Source organism: Echinops telfairi, unplaced genomic scaffold (assembly GCF_000313985.2).
Source record: "Echinops telfairi isolate 266 unplaced genomic scaffold, ASM31398v2 ScPeMD7_7425;HRSCAF=8463, whole genome shotgun sequence".
In the NCBI taxonomy this organism is placed as follows: Eukaryota; Metazoa; Chordata; class Mammalia; order Afrosoricida; family Tenrecidae; genus Echinops; species Echinops telfairi.
This window is the reverse complement of record NW_022111325.1, coordinates 743,231-749,230: the sequence shown is the minus strand read 5'-3', so window position 1 is coordinate 749,230 and position 6,000 is coordinate 743,231.

The window sequence follows — 6,000 nt, the reverse complement described above, 5'->3', positions numbered from 1 at the left end:
TAGGGACAGCATATGCACCATCCAGTTCTTGTGGCCCACATGGTAGGGTTTTGCAAGAGCAACAACATCTCTGTTGCAAATACCTTTTGTAACAGCATGAACGATGATGACTGCTGTTAGGATAGGTTTACTAGAGAAACAAGAGCAGGGACACACATATATATGTACACAAAAGAAGTCTATATATCAAGAAAGATGGCTCACATTGTTGTAGAAGCAGTTAAGTCCAATGTGGTTCAAGGCCATGTTTTAGGTGTAAAGCTAGAGGCTTTTCTAGAACCTCGTGGCTGCTACAGCTAAGAAACCAGGTCAGGTATTGTGGCAGGCCACTGATAGCCCCCAGGTCTGACAGGTAACACCACGAGCTACATGCCGGAAGTCCCAAAACCCAGATGGCAGGATCCAAGCCAGCAGAGGAGGAAGTGTTCATTACAATGTTTCTTTTCAGCTGTCAAATAGGCCACACCCCCAAGCAGACATCAGAGGCTGCGAAGTGAGTGAGAAGTTGCACTCCACCCATATCTTCTCACAGGTGCAGCCAAGTGGACACAGAACCTAACTGTCAGTATGTTGAGCAGGTAATCCAAGAAGCTGGGCTATGTAAAGAAGAACTCTGCATGAGGACTGCAGGGAGGCTCAACAACAAGTTTTGATATACAAATGATACAACCTTGTTTGCCAAGAGGATACAATCTTGCAAGCCAAGAGGATTTGAAGCCCTAACTGATAGAGACCAAAGACTTCAGCATGGCCTTCAGTATGGATTACAGCTCAAGGAAAAGAAACCAAAATGCTTCATAATTGGACCAATAGTCGATCGACATCACGATAAAGGAAGAAACGACTGAAGTTGTCAAGGATTTATTTTACTTGGCTCTACAATCAATGTTCATGGAAGTAGTAGTCAAGAAACCGAACAATAAAAACAAAAGAAAAAGAAATCTAATAATGTATTGCACTGGACAAAACTGCAAGACCTATTTAAAATGGTTAGAGAGTAGAGATGTCACTTGAAGAATGAAGGTGCGCCTGACCCAAGCCAGGCATTTCCAATCTCCTCATATGCATGTGATAGCGGAACAGTGATTAAGGAAGATAAAAAAATTGATACATTTAAATTATAGAGTTAAATTACATTTATATATATACATGCAAAGAATATTGAAAGTCCTTTGGCTGTCAGAAAAAGAACAAATGTATCTTGGAGGAAGTACAGCCAGAATGCTTTTCAGAATCACATACTTTGGACCTATTAACAGGTCAGTGAAAAAGAGGGAGCCGCTCAACGAGATGGATTGGCACAGTGGTTACAACAACGCTCAGCATAACAACTATGGGGCCAGGCAGTGTCTGTCCTGTTGTCCACAGCATTTCTATGAACTGGAGCGGACTCGATGGCACCTACCATGTCCTGTGCTTTCACTCTGCCGTCAGCAACCTCGCCGTTCAATCATCCTGTGTCGTTCTTGAAACCCGCCTCCCCAAAGTTCTCAGGCTCCCGTTTTCATCTCCTAACCGGCAGAACGTCTCCCTTCTCCTCCATGGATTCGGAAGCAGAGGGGTCAAAATCGCAGTCAGGTTTGGGTTCAATTTCTGATTTCACCTCTTAATTGTTGTTTCACCGCGTGCAAGTTATTTAATACCCCCCCCTTGACAATGGGGCTAACACCTATGTCATAAGACTATGAGGATTCAGTTCGATCGTGTGTGTTAGGGAAAACGCGCAGTGCTTGATACACAGGAGGTGTCTTCCTCTCTCCCGCATGAGGTCGAATGTCATTCTCCGTCCCATTTTCCTCTCTTTCGTCTGTATATCCATTCATCCTCCGTGCTCTCTTGTCTCTAGTCAATAGCCAATCAGGGTTCCACAGGCTGGGGGGTTGGCGGGGGAAGCATTGAACACATAATGAGAAGTATGATATGATATTTACATGACCTGAACTTGATCCCAAACATGAGACAGAACTCTCACTCCTGCCTGTTTCCCTGCAGGTTCATCTTGTCTTCAGATCTTTCCTCTTTCCTCTGATTTGTCTCCTGCTTCATTTTCTGCTGCTTGTGTATGGGCAGTATTCAGAGAAAAGGCTTTAACACTGGGCAGATCTGGGTTAGAATTCTAGCGGTGTCACATCCTGGCTGTGTGGCCTGGTGCTATTTCACGGGGTCACAGTTTCTTAGATGTGATATAGGGCTACTTCTTGCCTCATTGGATTGCACAGAAGATTAAACAATAAAACATGCGGCACATCAGGTACCATAAATGGTAACCAATGGAGAGGTTTCCCTGCCCGTGATGGTTTTACCTGATGGCTTACCTCCTCCCTCCCTTACTCGCCCCTACTATGCCTCTGTTCTCTTGGACCCACAGAACGCCCTACCCCTCAGCCTTGATCCCTGACCTTGGCCTGTCTCCCCAGGGCTTGTCAGTGCCAGGCTGGCTCTAGTATTGGCAGGTTGCCCCCCTGCAGAGCCCATCTCCAATGATCCTGTCTACTCTGTCTGCTCTCATCACATCAGCTGACGAGTTCGCCGTCCATACCCACCCAGTCCTTCTTCCTCTGCAGCCCTGTCTCTCAGCCAGCCCCTCTGGCTCAGGAGGACTCCAGACTGCCGAGCGAAAGGGCTCTCAAAGCCACCGGCATTTCTTCCTAGCTGTGCCTTCAGTCAAAGTCTCCTCCCTCAGAGAAGGGCTGCTCCCCTACCTCGACGTGCCCAGGCTCTGTTCCCCGACGTCCTCCCAGCACTAAAGTCTCTGCAACGCCTGCTCGTCTCTCTCCCGGATTCTTTTCCTCTTGTCTCTGGTGCTGCGTTGTGGCCAAGGTTTTCCGAGAAGGATATGAAAACGTGGGGGGGGACGGGGTGTAGGGGAAGAAAGGAGGGCTTGAACGCAAAAAAATCACACACCCCCTCCCCTGGGGAGTCATAACGAGGCAAGGGCTTCACACGACAGGTGCCTGGCTTGGGGCCTGTAGACCCATGGGTCAGTATGGTCAGTATTCCCATGCAAGGTAAGAGCCACATGACAGATGGACTGGGGCGTGGGACAAGCAATTGATCTAGTTCAAGGACAGAGTGGAAGTGGGGGATGGAGGGTGTCCAGACTACTGAGAGCAAGGACACAGGGAACAGGCCTGGGGGCTGAAGCAGTCTCCTCCCTGAACCCTGTGCTTCCACCAAGACCCCCCGCCCCTAGTGCAGCTATAACCCAAGTTCCTTTCTGCCCCAGTGGAGAGAAGCAGCAGCTGCCTGCCACGGACAGCACCAGCCCCCCGTCTCTTCAGAAGAAAAGTCCCTCAGGAGAGAGGGAAGCTGGGTCCCCGGAGGTAAGACGCCTGGAGAAGGCAGCCCAAGCACTAGTGTTCCTGACGTTAAAAGCTCCAGGAGAGTCCTCAGGACTACCGTTTGCTCCACCCTCATCTTTCATCAACTAAAGTCTTAGCGGCGAGGGAGACCTTAAGTCTTCTCCTCCAGGGCTCAGGCTGAATGAAGCCTGCAAGCCTGGGAGAGGACAGGATACACTCAGGCCTGGCTTGTGAGAAAGGTCGCTCTTCTGTGCGGGGACCCCTCAAGGGTGACGTTAAGGAGGATGCCTGGAGGATATGAGAAGGTGAGAAGGAATAAGACGGTGGAAAGAAGCCAAGTGTCTGCAAGTTTCTCGGGGCTACTTATGCACAGAGCTCAGAGCAGAGCGGTGTCCGCTGAGAGGGCCTCCGAAGTCCTGTGGGGGAAGTGACCGTACAGGCGAGGGGTTCTAGTGGCAAGAGGCAGCTCTCCACCACCTCACCCAAGAAGGAAAGCCTCGGCAGTTGGAGTGGATTTGAAGCAGGTGGCAGGGCTGATGAGAAGCTGCTGACACTGCTGATCCTCCAGGCCCTGAGGCTGTGACACCCCGGAAGCAGCTCTGTGTGGGCGTGTTTGAGGATAGGTGCCCGGATATGGAACCCCGCCAGGTATTCCTCCTGGTGCAGGCCAACGTGATCTAGCAAAGGCTGACACACTGGGGGGAGCGGAGCTGAGGCAGGAACAGCACGGAATGCAGATGAGCAAGAGCCTGCTAATCTTGGGAGGTGAAGAGCTGGGGCAAATGATCTTCCCTCAAGAGATGCCTTTTCATCTAGCCATGACTGGTGCCTGGGTTCTCGGCTCTGGCTCATCTTTGCAGCGGGAGAAAGATAAATGACCATGAAAGCCCTTAGCCTGCTTCTGTGTGATATGTTTGATATTGGGTTGTTGAATTAGGAGCCAACTAAATGTCAAACATATTCTTACAGCGGTCAGCCATTCGGCATCACGCCCTTTCATCCCTCAACCTCTGGAGCATCTACCTTTTCTACTGAGACAGATCGAATCTCTTCTCTCCAAGGCCCCTTCTGGAAGACCAGTGGCCATAATCCATGAAGATTTCAGCCTTAAACTGGAGGGCTGTGGTGGGAGCAGGGTGAGAGTTGGAATTTAGGAATTGAACCCTGTAACCTGCCCCCTTATGAAAAGAAATATTCTCTCTCTTTCTTGTCTTTTCTTTTTCTTTTAATCATTTTATTGGGGGCTCGTACAACACTTCTCACAATCCATACATGCATCCATTGTGTCCAGCACATGTGCACATTTATTGCCATCATCATTCTCAAAACATTTGCTTTCTATCTTGTCTTTTCTTTATATTTTCCTTCTCCTTATTCAGGTCCCCATCCCTTCTTCTCATCCACTGTTTCTCCTACTCCCAGCCCTGGGAGGACTCTTGCTTTCTGGTCCTTTTCTCTGGTTGGTCTCTGCAGCCTTAGGTCTCTCAACTTCCCTTCAAGACTCAGCTGATGGTTTAGCTGCCCGTCTACCTCTAGGGACTGGAAGGTCTCAGTTCTCAGGAGTGGACTCCCCGTTTGTCCTCTGCCTCAGCGGCCATCTCCATTTCTTCATGGCTGGGTCTTAGCCTTAACACTGCCTGTAGCTTGTTTAGAGTAATGATTAATCCGAGCCGTGCATATTCTCCTGAGAGCTCTGGTCACCTTGAACAGTGCCTCCCCTCTCTTTTGGCATATTTGCAGGGTTTATGTGGGCTCAAGTGCCACCTGTCCTCAATGAAGATCCGAGTGGAAGAGTGGGCATGGCCGGGAACTTGGCCAGGAGAAGAGAGTCTCTGAGGAGGATTTTGATGAAAGGTAGGGAGGAAGAGGAGAGGGCAGGAGGTGAAGGAGAGAAGAGTCGAGAGCAGCGCTGGCATTGGTCTGTCTGTGTGGGGACAACAGTTCTATTTAAAGATAACTCTGGGAAAGCGAAGATGCTCTGATGACTGGCACTATGGGTTAGGCACTGGGCTGCTAACCCCAAGGCCGGCACCGTTCAAGCCCACCAGTTACTCCTTGGGAGAAAGGAAGCTGTCTGCACCTGGCCAGATGGACAGTCTCCCAAGCCCTATTTGGGGTTGCTACAGTCAGACTAGACTTGATGGCAGTGGTTATTTTATATATATATAAAATGGTGGTGGTGGTAGTATGGGAAAGCTAAGCATGGTCCTCTGTGGCTCCTTCTGACCCTAGCCTACTCTCTCTCCATCCCACTCTAAGCTCTGCGATGGCCTTCCAGAGTCCAGCCGACCTTCTTATGGTCATCGCTGTGGTTCTTAACAGGGAGGCACGGTGTCCCTCTGTTCATTAGGGGCTCCTAAAATAGCAAAGCCATTTGATCTAGGGATCTAGGGGAATTGCTAAGGATTCTGAGTGACGTCCCTGCCTCACCCGTAACCCAAGCTCCCTGGAGACCAGGGATCAAGAGCAATAACTCCAACAGTGGAGTCTGATCAGCGCCCAACTCGGTCTGCGTGAAAGGAGGAGAGCTGACAGGCAGCTGAGACCCTTGGGTGAACACCCGGTGCGGCTCTCAGTTTGCCCAAGTACCCTTCTCTAAACCGACTTCATGGTTTTCCCTTCCCCTGCTCATGTGAAACACCAATAGAGTTCCCTGGATTCAGTGGAAAGTTTTAGGGACAGGGAGCGTTTCCCCTCC